This window comes from Pan paniscus, chromosome 9 (genome assembly GCF_029289425.2).
Source record: "Pan paniscus chromosome 9, NHGRI_mPanPan1-v2.0_pri, whole genome shotgun sequence".
In the NCBI taxonomy this organism is placed as follows: Eukaryota; Metazoa; Chordata; class Mammalia; order Primates; family Hominidae; genus Pan; species Pan paniscus.
This window is the reverse complement of record NC_073258.2, coordinates 4,524,175-4,538,104: the sequence shown is the minus strand read 5'-3', so window position 1 is coordinate 4,538,104 and position 13,930 is coordinate 4,524,175.

Genomic DNA, 13,930 nt, shown 5'->3' with positions numbered 1-13,930 from the left:
CAAAGTGCTGGAATTACAGGCATGAGCCACCACGCCCAGCCTCTGTTGTGACTTTTAAATTAATTCACTTAACCTATTTTTAAAATTTCTAATATTTTAAATATTGAAATATTTCAATGTCTTAGTTGTAACTTCTAAGACAGTAAATATCAGCAGGGGTGACCCCGCATCAACCCACTCTCTTTAAGGACTTGTTCATAACTTTGGGGAATGCAAGAGGCCCTGAGGCCCGAACATTTGAGAACCGAGGTCAAAGAGCCCAGGCTTAGGGGCCAGTAGCTGTGCTTATAATTAGCAGAGGGGCAAGTGTTTTGACTATTTCAAATCCTGGAGTGTTGCCTCGCTTTTCTGTTCCTCAGTGTCCCCCTGTGCAAAAGCGAGCACCTGAGCACGGGGGCTCCCACCGGATGCGCGTGTAAACAGCCTGGCTCGGGTTTGTTCTCCACAAAGGGAGCTGCTGAGAGTGGCATTAAAAAGTGATGGACAGACGGTCCTTGGACAAGAGTAAAACTGGGTTAGGACTACAGAAAAATCACATGGAAAGCACAGTGAGTTCCCATGGACCTCCTGCCTCATGCCTCCACCACAGTTTCCCCTGTTATTCACATGTTGCAATATGTGGGCCTTCTCTTAGAATTGACCAGCCGGCACCAGCACACACTGAGGTCCAGGCTCACTCTAGGGGTTGTGCATTCTATGAGTTTGGACGCAAGTTATCATGCCCTATATCCACCATCAGACTATCAGACAGAGTAGTTTCACTGCCCCCACAGTCATGGTTCTGCACCTCTTCCTCCCTTTCTTCCTGCAAACGCTGGCGGCCACTGGTCTTTTCACTGTCTCCATAGCTTTGCCTTTTCGAGGACGTCATAGAGGTGGAATCCTACAGGGCGTAGCCTTTGCAGAGTGGCTTCTCTCACTTAGTATCATGCATTTGGTGCTCCTCCATGTCTTCTTGCGGCTGACAGCTAACTTCTTTTTAGCACCGAATAACATTCCTCGGCATAGAGGTACCGCTGTGTGTTTACCCACTCACCCACTGAAGGATCTCAGTTGCTTCCAAGTTTTTGGCGATTATGAATAAAACTGCTATAAATACTTGTGAGCAGGTTTTTGTGTGGATGTAAGTGTTCTCTTTGATTGAATTTTATTACAAATTACTAACACATTATCTCAAGACAATGCCTGAGGCAGCTCCTCTGTGCTCCTCTGCTGGAAGGGCTTCTGAGATCCTACGCTGTGGTTTTAAATTGTAGCGTTCTTTTTTTCTGGAGTTTTAATGTTCTTTGTGTAGGTTGCTGGTTCCACTTCCAGACTTCCACTTCTCCTCCCCAGCCTATATCTCCATCTTTGCATCAGTACCGTGAGGTTTTAATTATTGTTACTCTAGAACATGTTCTAACTTCTGGCAGGCTAAACTTTTCTGCTTTAAGCCCCTTCTATTTTAGAACATTTCTTTAAAACTTGCCTCACATCTTCCTTTCTGAACCTGGCTCACAGAGACCCCTTCCCCAACTCAATGCCACCAGAGTGAGCTTCTGCAGGCCTCAGCGCCCCAGCTGGGCTGTGGCAGCCCTTTGAAGGCCCTTGACCTGCCCAGCATGGCTGCCGGCTCCTGCCCACTCCCATTCTACCCCACGAGAAGCCTAGCTAGTTTGTGTGCTCTGGGCTGGGTCTTGGCAGCCTGGGTGGAGCAGCTGAGCCCACCGTGGCAGAGAAGGGTGTGTGCTGGGAGCCCACCCTCCTCTGACCTGCACGGCTCCACTGGTCAAGCGCGAAGCCCAGGGGTTCCTGGTGGGGGAGTTGCAGCCTGGCCGTTTCCTGGAGGGCTGGGACTGCCCAGCCCAGCCGAGGGCCTGGCTGCAGCGCCACCTTCTAGGCAGCCCGCATGCTGAGGCCCCAGCCCTCCCCTCACGTTCAGGGAAGACCAGCTGCTTCCTGTTTGTGTGAAGAATTCGGCTGTTTTCCTGCGTGGTGGGTGAGGGTCCAAGCACCCAGTGGGACGGTCGCTCCTCGTTTCTGTGGGGCCTGCTGTTCTGAGGAGAAACTTAATCACTTTGTTTTCTTGGTTTAGGTTTTGCTTTTTAATAAAAAAAAAAAAAAAAAGACCCAGCTTGTCTGCAGCCCCAGGGCCCTGTGACGTTCCTGGCATAACAGGCGTTACTTTTACATGGGCTGCTGCAGTGGGCGGCTGGCCGGGAGCTCCCGGGGAGGGCAGTGGGTCTCATAGACTCGGCCCTGCCCAGCTGGGTGTGGGCACCGCTGCCCAAAAGTGGGGGGGTCTGAAGGAGCCGACCCCTGCGTCCCATGCTGGCTCAGCCGGGCTCCCTGAGGGCCCTGACCCTCTCCCAGCCACGGGTCAGTGCTGGGGAGAAGGTTCTCAGATGCCGGGGAGGCCTGGGAAGGAGAAGAGCCTGCAGGCTCCCTCAGCAAGGGCTGGCAGGTCTGAGAACCGCCAGGCCACCAGACTTCCAGGGCAGCCCCTCCGGGAGTCAACACCCGCCCCCTCTCCCAGAAACCCAAGCCAGGAAAGATGGGGGACAGAGCCCTGGCACCCCCACTCTTTCTGGCACTCTCCCCTCAGAGGCCTCAGCTGCTGGACAAGGTCCTGGGCTCCCTGGGTTGCCCTCTTGGCCCAGGCTGGGGATGGAGAACAACGTACAGTCGGTGCCCTGGTGTCCCCCAGGGCCTCAGGATGCCTCCCCCACCCTCCACCAGCTGTCCTGCCTCCCAGCCGGGCCCTTCCCTATCCCACCCAAAACGCTGGCTCTACCCTTCCTGCCCTGTGGCTGGGGAATCTGCAGAGTCATGAGGCCAGGGAAGGGGACAGTAAGGAGGGACCCCTCGTCTATCTCAGCACTGGAGGGGTTCAGGGTCCAGGGCTACCCTAGAAACAGTCACTGTCTCACTGAAGAGCTCCAGGCACACCTTGCCCCTGGCGCTCAGGGTGGCCTGAGCTGAGCCTATTGTGGGGAAGGAGGAGGGGGCTGGGGGTGTTGGCTGGGCCAGGTCACCAGGTGTCGGCAATGGAACCACAAGAAGATGGTCAGTCTGGGGCTACCTTGCCCACTGCTTCTCTCACTTCATGTCATTTGTGGAAGAAAGAAGAGCATGTCAGCTGCAGGTCATGGTAGCCATGGGCCTAGATCTGCACTTCCAGGAATTCGGCCACTGTGCGGCCCCCCTCACATTAACAGGATGGATTTGTGTAACCAACAGTGGGAATGACGGCGGGTGACATCTGAGGCCAGGTCATAATTGACACTGCAGCATCCTTCTTCTTCCCCCACCTCTCTCCCTTCACTCCCTCTGGGGAAAGCTGGCTGCCATGTTGTGAGGATGCGCAAACCTCAGAGGTTTGTGTGGAAGGACTGAGCATCCCTCCGACAGCCACACTAGGTTGCCAGGCATGAAGGGGACACTCCAGTCCAGCAGAACCTTCAGATGGCTGGGGCCCAGGGCTGATGGCTTGGCTTGGGGTGTCAGGGGGTGGCAGCCAAGCCAAGCCACAACCACCAGGCTAAGCTGCTCCTGTACTCCTGACCCACAGAAACTGAGATGATAAATATCCATCACTTTAAGTCTTTATTGTTTTAAGTTTTGGACTAATTTATTCTGCAGCCATAGGCAACGAACACCGTCTTCTGGCAGGGGTGAAATAGATGCAACTAGACCAGAGGGGACAAGGCTGGTGCAAGGAAGGCTTGTAAGGACGGAGAGTTGGAGGGGAGCTCAGGAGTCCTGGCCTTGGGTCTGGCCTGGCTCTGAGGCTCAGCAGCTGTGAGCGCTGGACAAGTCTGCCTCCCACCCAGATTAGCCTGGGTGATGAGTGTGGTGTGTGGCAGAGGCGAATAGCCTATGATCACACAGGGAGGACCAGTGTGAGTCACAAAAGGGACAGCAATCAAGGGTGACATTGGAGGAACTTGGCTTGTGGTATGGGTACAGGGGACACCAGGGAAGCCTGCAGATGACTCAGAGTGGCCAAGTCCCCAGAGCAGGCACAGAGGAACAAATCAGAGCATGGCTCAAAACAACGGGCAGCCAGCACCTGCACAGTCTGGCTGGGTACATCTCTTTTTGCCCTTTCAACACCTGGGGCCCAGCAGTTGTTCTCAGGGCAGGGTGAGTGGTCTGGGAAGACAGCTGCCCACCTGGGCCTTTCCACTTGGCTACGTTCCTGGCTGGCATTCAGAGAAAGGGCATCCACCCATCCATTCATCCATCCATGCATCTATCCATCCATTTATCCAGGCATCTATCCATTCATTCATCCACCCACCATCCACCCATCCATTTATACACCCAGTCATTATCCATGTATTCATCTATCCATCCATCCTTTCTTCCATGCATCCATCCAAGCATCTATTCACTCACTCCTACATGTATCAATTTATCCATCCATCTATCCATCCATCCATGCATGCATCCACCCATTCATACACCTACTCATTCATCCATGTATTTATCTATCTATCCACCCATCCATGTATCCAGCCCTCTATGCATCTATTCATCCATCCATTCACCCACTCATTCATACATCCACTCATTCACCCATGTATCTATCTATCTATCCATCCATCCATCCATGCATCCACCCATCTATGCATCTATTCATCCATCCATTCACCCACCTATTCATACACCCACTTATTTATCCATATATCTATCTTCCATCCATCCATGCATCCACCCATCCATGCATCACCCACCCATTCATCCATCCATCCATCCACTCATTTGTTCATGTATCCATCCACCCATCCATCCTTCCTTCCATCCATGCATGCATCCATCCATCCATCCATCCATGCACCCATCCATGCATCCATCTTCCTTTCCTTCCTTCCTTCCTTCCTTCCTTCCTTCCTTCCATGAATCCATGCATCCACTTATCCATCCATCCATCTGTTCATCCATCCATCTGTTCATCCATCCATCCATGCACCCATCCATGCACCCATCTGTGCACCCATTCATCCTCCCTCCCTCCCTTCTTCTCTTCCTTCCTTCTTTCCTTCCTTCCTTCTTTCCTCCTGCCCTCCCTCCCTCTCTTCCTTCCTTCCTTCCATGAATCCATGCATCCACCCACGCATCCAGCCATCTACCCAGCCAACCATTTACCCATCTACATACCTTTCTAGCCCCCACCACATACTCACATGGACATCTGGGGGAGAGCATCTCATGGCAGGAGCAGCGGGTACAAGGCTTGCAGAGAGGTGATGTGGCATCTCTGAGGAGTGGTGGATAGGGAGGAAGCATGGGTTGTTGAGAAACACACCTGAGAAACCAAGGGGAGCTTGCCCAGGAAGGCATCAGGAAGCCCTGAAGGGGATGCCGCTTTTTCTTGAAGAGAAGTAGGGCTAGTGGAGGTCTCTGCTTAGGAGTGAAGGGATCCTGTGGCTGCTGAGTGACCAGAGTGCAAGAGGAGAAGTGGAGGCATCTGCTGGGATACACACAGAAGGGAGTGACTGGGAGAGACTGGTGGAGGAGTGAGGGTGGTTGCACCCTGGTGTGTGCTGAGGGCAGAGTGAGAGCCTTTGCTGAGGGCCTAGAGGAGTGAAGAGCCCAGAAGGCCCCTGGGAAGGATGGCATCACCTGACAGAGAAGAGGAGAGGCAGAAAGGTACATTTGGAGTTTCAGGGCTAGGCGGTCATGTCCACAGAGGCCGGGGACATCCGTGAGAGGGGAATAATGGACAGACAGCACCTGCCAGGTCATGTTGCCAAGAGGCCCCTGGCCAGGAGCTCAGACCAGCCTGGGCAAGTGGTCAGGTCCTGGCTGCTGGCTGTGGCCTTCGTCCTGCTGGCCTCTCAGATGTCACAGGGAGCTCTCGGAGCCTCTTGAGCTGTCCCCCAGTGGGCTGCTACCTGGCCCCGAGGCCTGGTCCCGGCCCCACAGCCCCAACTTGGTGTTCCTTCAGGGCAGAGACAGATGGGACAGGGGTCAGTGAGGGGAGGAGAGTTCTGAGGAGGCGGTGCTTGGGCTGGGCCTGGGGAGGGAAGCTCCAGGGTGCTCCTGGGGCAGCAGGGTGAACCAGCTCTGACGTTTTCTATATTAAGGAGCATCTGAGAAGGGAGAGAACAAACGCTTCGCTTTTCCACATCAGGCACAACATGATCGGTCATCCGTTTCCATTCCGGGATCTGGAAAACAGCTGATTCTGGAAAGCTACAACTTCCCTAGGTGCAGAGCTCTGTGGAGAAGGGCTCCCGCAGGGCTGGGGGTGGGAGCTCAGGCCCCAGACACTCCAGAGCTGGCTCAGGAAAGGGTAAGGCTCAGACTGGGCCTGGAGGGAAGAGCCCACCAAGGAGGAACCAGTCTCCACCCCCTGCCTCTGGCCAGGTTTCTATAGCACTGGTGACCAGGACACTCGAGCCTCTGGGACCTCAGTGGGCTAATCCGGGACTAATCCTAGCAACAGGCTGGGCCTGCAGCCACATGATGGCCGAGGGTTGCTGAGCATGCACCCATGACCCTTCCCAGGGGCCTGGCCACAGTGCCTGGTTTCCCTCTGTGCCCTGGCATTGAGTGGAGTCGGCTCCAGGAGCAAGGCCCCCTGGGCCTTTGGTCCCTTTCCTGGGCCCAGCTCTGGGCCACTGGGGTCCCCATGGCTGCCCTCACCTGGGGGTTGGCAGGATCAGCGGAAATTAACAGGTGAGGGAGGCCTCATGCATGAAGCACGGCTTCCTGCTGGGAGCAGTGGAAACCTGGGGATTTCGGGGCGGGCTCAGGGATCCTGATACACTCACTTGGGGCCCTGGGCTGGGGCAAGGCAACATGGTGAGTCTTCTGGGCCACTGGAACCATGAGGAAGGACAAAGCTCTGGAGGCCTTGACCAAGGAGGCCTGCTGCGCGTGTGTGTATATGAATGTGTGTTTGCATGTGTGGGCATGTGTGTATATGAATGTGTGTTTGCATGTGTGGGCATGTGTGTATATGAATGTGTGTTTGCATGTGTGGGCGTGTGTGTATATGAATGTGTGTTTGCATGTGTGGGCGTGCGTGTGTATATGAATGTGTGTTTGCATGTGCGGGCATGTGTGTATATGAATGTGTGTTTGCATGTGTGGGCATGTGTGTATATGAATGTGTGTTTGCATGTGTGGGCATGTGTGTATATGAATGTGTGTTTGCATGTGTGGGCGTGTGTGTGTATGCATGTGTGTCTGTGCGTGCATGTGTGCACCCCTGTGTGTGTGTGTGCGCACTCCGGCACGGGAGGGGGTTGTGCCCCTGCCTCCGCGCCCCAGCAGCTCTGGTTCCATCTGTGTTCTTGCTTTTCATCAGTCAGCCATCATTTGTTAATTCATTCATTCACCCATCATTCATTCAGCAATGGTCAGGAGGAGCCAGGAAGCACCCTTGTCTGTGCTGACCCAGGCTGTGGGTCTGTTGTGTTGGCCTTAGCAGTGTCTGGGCATCAGCAGGTGAAAGGGTGCCTGAGTGTCAGTGTGGGAGCGGCCTCCACTGAGAACCACAGCTCCCTGGGAGTACCCTGAGCGGCAGCCCTCTGTTCCCTGCTCTGCCATCTCCTGGACCCATGCCCTTCCTAGCTGCTGGATCAGCCTCTGCCCAGGTTGGGGCAGGTGCTGGGTCCAGGCCTCCCCGGGGTGCCCCTCGTCAGGGGTTGCAGGCAGCCCCTGCGACCATGGCTGGAGCTGGGCTGACCCGGGCTCAAACTCCTGACTCTTGTGCCACTTACTGTGTGTCTGCGGGAAAGCCACTTAATGGAGACTCATCCTCAGTCTCCTTGTCTGGAACAGCGACAGTCCTGACTCCTTCAGGGTTTCGAAGGTGATGCTTGTGGAACACGCTACTGACACCTGGCCATGGAGGGCGTGAGGGACGGCCACTGTCACTGTCACTATCCAGATTTTCCCTGGGCCAGCAGTGTGGGAACAGATGGGATTTGGGGTGGACCACGCACAGGACGGCCCTCGTTCATTTTGAGTCCACACAAGCCTGTGTCCCCAGTTCCCGGCCCTGCCCCTGCTCTGTACTGCAGCACCCCTACCCTCAGAAGAGACCCCTTATTTCCATGTGGAAAGCGCTCTGTGGGCTCTAAGCGGCTTCCCAGGAGGGCAGAGCCCCTGGAGCCATCTCTGGGTTTCCAGGAAGCCCACTGGGAGGGTGGTGGATGGTGTCTCCAGGGCCGTGGAACACTCTGGCTGCCCTTAGCACGAGACGGGGAGATTCTCTGGTTTTCAGCTTGTCCTTCTGTTCCAGGGACAGCTCTGTGGGAGAGGCTCTCTCCTGCCAATGCAGGAGACAGAGCTGGAGCAGAGGAGAGCCCCTGCTTAGGCCTAAGATCCCCAGCTTGGTCACTGAAACTGGGAGCCACGGTTGGGTTGGAAAGTCTGGTCCTCCGTGCCCTGGCAAGGGCAGACTTGGTTTTCCTTCCTACTCTACTCTTCCAGTCTCCTCCTCTGCCAGACTGGCCATGGTGGGGCAGAGAGAGGGGCAAGGAAAGGGAAGTGGGGGGACAGAGCAGGATGACCATAAGGAAGAGGACACAGGAGAGAGAAGGGGATGCAGGGCCTTCCAACTATGGACTTGAAGAAGAAAGACAAAAACAAGAAACCAAAGTCATGTCTTGGCCAACAAACCCCCAGCTCCTATCTCCCTACAGAAAGAAGCTTGGGGGAAACTGGCTCCAGGAGCCTTGGCTGCAGGGAAGGCAGCATTTCCATGACTGAGCCCTTTGCAAACTATGTGGGTCCTGCTCTTTTTGGCCCTCCTGCTCCAGCCCCCAGCTCCCTGCATCCAGCTCTGAGGGCCCCAGAGCCCCATCAGATGTGGAGGGAGCTTGGGTGGAGCAGGGTGGAGGTGCGGCAAAGATCAGGCCAGGCCTCATTGTTTAGAAAAGAAGGAACTGACTTCAGCTCCGGGAGCAGGGCCTCCCACCCCACCCGGACTTCCTGCTCCCTGGGCCTGCCAGTGCGGACTTTGTCCACCTTATTTGGGGATTGAGAAGCCACACTGCTCTATGGCCCTGGGGGTCATGGCAGAGAACCAGAGACTCACAGAGTGGAGGGTGCCTGGCAATCATTCTCCATGATTCAAGGTTACAACACTTTAGCCAAAGAAAGTGCTATTTGAGGATCCATTCATTCCTCCATCCAACTGTTCATCCACCCTTCTATCTACCCACCTGCTCTTCATTCATCCACCTACTTATTCATACATCTACATTCATCCTCATGTCTCCACATCCCCCACTCACCCATCCATTCATCCTTTCCTCTACCCACTCATCCATCCATCCATCCATCCATCCATCCATCCATCCATCCTAATCATCCATCCATCTCAACCATCCATTCATCCATTCACACACCACCTTCCCATCCACTCATCCACCCATCCATCCCACACATCCTTCCACTCACCTACATATTCACTCATCCATCCATCCATCCATTCCAACCTCCATCCATTCACCCACCTACCCATCCATCGATCATCCATCCATCCATCCATCCATTTATCCATCCATCCATCCATCCATCCGTCCATCCATCCGTTCACCCATCCATCCATCAATTCACCCACCCATCTATCCACCCACCTATCTACCACCCTTTCCACCACAATTCTATATCATCCAGGTTTGATAATTGGAAGCCCATTGCTAAGAAAACTTCTTGAACAAGTTCTTTGGCTAAGAAACAAGAGGCTGCCTCAATTTACCCAATGCATCTGTGTCTTATGGATTTGAAGTCATCATAAGTCACATCTAAGACCAGGACCAGGACCTGAGACTGTCCTTTCAGGACCTTTTATTTTCCACAATGACAGTGACAGACACACACAGGGAGCACTAAGGCTGGGGTCCCAGTGGACGTCAGTGTGGGGAAGAGTCTCTCCTGGCTCTGTGTGGCCTTTGAAAGACACCTCATTCCTTTGGTCTAGGCTTCTCTATAAAATGGGCTGCCAAGATGGTTGTGCGGGTCGATGGAGAGAAGTAATCTGCCTGTCTTTGAATCATTGCCTCCAGGTGAAGGTCTCCCCTCTTTCTAACTCTAATCTAAAAACCCGTGAGGTTGAAATCCTCAAGCCCCAAGCGACACCTGTGAAACGGCCCAAGAGAAGCGTGCCATGAGGCAGCAGGAAGGGCATTCCAGGAGGAGGGAACAGAGGTGAGAGAGACGCCCTGACATTTGGGGACCCAGCAGGGAGTTTGGCCTGGCTGTCACTGGAATGGCAGCACAGGTGGCTGGAGAGGAAAGAGGGGCCAGGCTGAAGGATCAGATGCCCCTGGGAACACACAGGAGCTGTGGGGTGGGCCAGGTGGGGTTCCTGAGGGAGGGGCATGGGTGGGCCAGCTGGCCCAGAAGAAGCTGCCTCTGCAGGGTGGCGAGTAGAAAGGGGAGTGAGCCCCACCTGCATGGCTGCCGAGGGGTCCAGTGAGGGAAGGTGGTGAGTCCAGGGACCCAGCTTCAAGTGCCACACGGGTCCCGCTTGGCCTTGCTGGATGGGAAGGGTTCTCCTCTGGTACACTGTGTCTGGAGGCCCCGGGTCTTCCTCCCTTGGCCTGGCAGGGTGGTCCCTCCCGCTGCTCGGCTCTGTACTAGGCTTGATCCCCTGTCTTGGGTACAGTCCTGCCCCAACCTCCCCAGGCATCCAGTCCCTCCTGTCCTGCCCCATCGAGTCTGCAAACCCAATGCCCTTGGCTTCTCCCTGCCTCCAGCTTCCGTCCTTCAGCCCGTGCCAGGGGCCTGCCCGGGAGGTCTCTTGCCACCAGTCCCCAGTGCCTGTCTCCCAGTCTCCCACTCAGCAACTGTGGGGCACCTGGAAGGACCTGTGAAATAAACCCCTGAACCCTGGCCCAAAGCCACTGCCCCCCAAAACCTGGACTCAGGGAGCTCAGCAGAGCATGCAGGACCGCAACCGGCCTGGGCTATCCACTTGTCCTGCGGGCTTTGGGCTGGGGAAGGGCAGACGGAGGGGCAGGGCCAGGCCAGCCTAGGAGGCCCCGGGGTGCAGAGTGGGGCCTGGTTGCACCAGGGAACCCAGGGGCTCTGGTCCCCTGGGCCCAGCAAGCTCGAGATGGGCCTGGGCACCTCCCTCCCTGCACTGGGCGGGCTTCCTGCCTGGCCCCGGGAAGTGGCCCCCCTGCACCCCCCGCAGACAGGTGACGTCAGCGTCTGAGATAACAAGGCGGCCCTGCCGGCGTCTGCCCCAGCGTATGCCCACTGTAATCTGGGCTGTCTGGGCACAGGGGCCACCTTGGCTCAGTGAAAAGCTACCCTCGCAGTGGGCTCCGGTGGGGCTGAGGAAAACACGTCTGCAGGCCTAGGCGGGGCAGGCCCCAGGGGCGGCTCTGCCTTGCGCGCCCTAAGATCTGTGCCAGAACTGAGCTGTTCTTACCGGGGCACACAGGACCTGAAGCCCAGCAGGGTGTGCAGTCAGTAGGTGCCCAATAAATGTGTGGATGAGCCAAGGAACCCTGCACGAATTAGTGAGGCTGAAAAGCAAGATGATTTAGAGGCAAGAGAGGCCGGAGGAGCCTGGGCTTCTCCAAAGAGGACAGGATGCAGGGCCCCTGGCACACACAGCCCAGCCCCCGCTCTGCCCCGCCCCCACCCAGGCCAGCCTCAGGCAGCCTGTCCTCCAGGCCCTGCTACCACTGTGGCCTGTCCTGTGGTCTGACTTGGCCTGGCAAGGGCACTCGGGCGCAGGGCCAAGAGTGTGGGGCCTGCCTTCCTTGTAGCCCACTCCAGTCTCCTCCGCTGGCCGGGGAGGGCAAGGGAGCAGCTGCTGGAGCTGCGGCTGAGCGGGTGACGGGTACTGTTGTCAGGCAAGGCGGGGGTGCGGCTCCCGCTTGGCGTCCTCCACCAGGGCTGCAGTGAGAGGCGTGGCCAGCAGGTGAGCAGGCAGAGGAGTGTGTGGGTGCACCCAGCCCAGCAGCCTGGCCACGAGGGCCCCCTGGCACCCAGGCGCTGCTCTTCATCAGAGTCTGCCCTGTGCCAGCTGGCAGGGCCAGCATAGGGATGTTTAACTTACGTACACTTCACAAGGGAAGCGGCAGGCTGAGGAGCTGTCTGCTGAGGGCCAAGACCCGGGGACGCGCCACAAGTGGGGACAGCAGTTCCTGAGGATCCCAATGAGCCCTGGTGGGAGGGGGCCAAGGGGAGGGTCCCAGGGAGCAGGTGCTGGGCACTGTAGCGTGTCTGGGCCAGCTTTGACCCTCAGGAGGGTGGGCTGGGGTCAGCCAAGCCGCTTCTTAGAACCTGGGGATATCAAAAAGAGCAGAGCTGGCCTGCTGTGCCCAGCACCAGCCAGGACAGGAGACAGCAGGGGAGGGGCTCCAGCATATCACCTACTCATGGCTGCAGGAGCTGGGTGGGGGCAGGCAGCAGGCACCAGGAAAGAAGGGGGAGTGATAAGGGATGTGGGCTGAGACTGGTGGGAGTTCTGGGTTCAGGATAAGCTTGGCCACAGCCTCGAGGAGAGGGGAGGAAGTCCACACCCCAGCTGGACCCGCATTTCTGGCCATGTTCAGACGCCCTGCGGTCCGGTCTCCACTCCAGGTGCTCTGTCCGGGCAGGAGGCTGTGACGCACCCTCTTTGTCACGGGGCATTCAGGGATAAGGCTCCTACCTGCAAGGAGCTCACTCTAGAAGGGGAGCGACTCCGAAGCAGACAGGATGGGGCGAACCGCGTGGGGTGAGGAGGAGGCATCCCAACCGGGAGGATGGGGAGGTCCCTGCAGGGGGTCCAACCCAATGTGAATGCTTGTCTGTCACGATGGCCGTGGAGGGGCAGGATCCAGGAGGGGTGCTGGTGGCGCCAAGGGGCATGAGGACTGGGCAGGACGCTCCTGAGCTTGGTGCTGGACCTGGAAGCCTTGCTCCCAGGAGGCCTGATGCCCCTGCCTCCTGCCCCAGTCCTTGGCAAGATGCCCGTGGTCCTGGGTTGCCCCTGCCCACCGTCCACCAGGGACCCCCAGTGTGTGCCTGCCACAAGAGGTACAGGGTCTCCCACCCCCGCGTGGCAGTTAGTCCACCTCTGTGAAGGTGAATTTTCAGCTTTCAGGTTCCCCAGGTGCCCTGACTTCATCAGAAAGGCCCTGTCCTGCGCCCAGCCCAGAAGGGCCTTCCTGCCTCTCAAATCTGGGCCTGTATCCCAGGGCCCTGCTGGAGCCGGGGGGCCGCTCTGCGACTTCCGGCAGCACATGTGGGGTTCTGTGCCCAGGCAGGTGATTGGTTTGCATCCTTGGTTTGGGGTATGCGTGGGAGGGCAAAGGGGCCTCCAGTGCTGGTCCTTGGAGGCCCCTTCTTGGTCAGCATTTCCCTTTCTCCAGAGGCCCTTTCTGGACTAGACACTCCTTTGGTTTCAGAAATGAAGGAAAATTTTGGAAGACACTGGCACAGGGGGCTGGAGTAGGAGTGGTCACCAGGGAACAGCATTTCCGAAGGCTGGAACAGCATGCATGCAAGGACGAGAGGGGAGGGCAGGCGCCCAGAGGGCCCATGTGTGAGGCCGGCAGGTGTCAGGACTACAGGGGAGAGACGAGAGTGAGGGCCTCCCCTAAGATCCCCTGGCAGCCTTTCTGGAGAGCGAGATGATCCCATGTTGCAGACCAGCACCTGACTCCTGGACCTTCCTTGCCCGAGGCCGCAGAGCTCAGGCAAGAAGCTGTGCTGCCTGACCCCGCCGCAGCAGTCTCTGTGGACGAAGGGAGGCAGAGATGCTGGAGGCATGTCCCGGGTTTGTGCTGCTCTCTCAACTCACGTCCCCTCTTCCAGGGCCTCCTCTGTCCCCATCACCAGCTCCTGGTGCAGAGCTCACCCAGAGAGGCATTGCACAAGTTGACCTCCTTCTGCCCTGGCCTGGACCAGCACGGGCCAGAGTGGGGAGGGCCGGGGGAGCAGTCCAGGCCAGGACCTCCAGCCCCGGCCGGTGCAGCTTGCC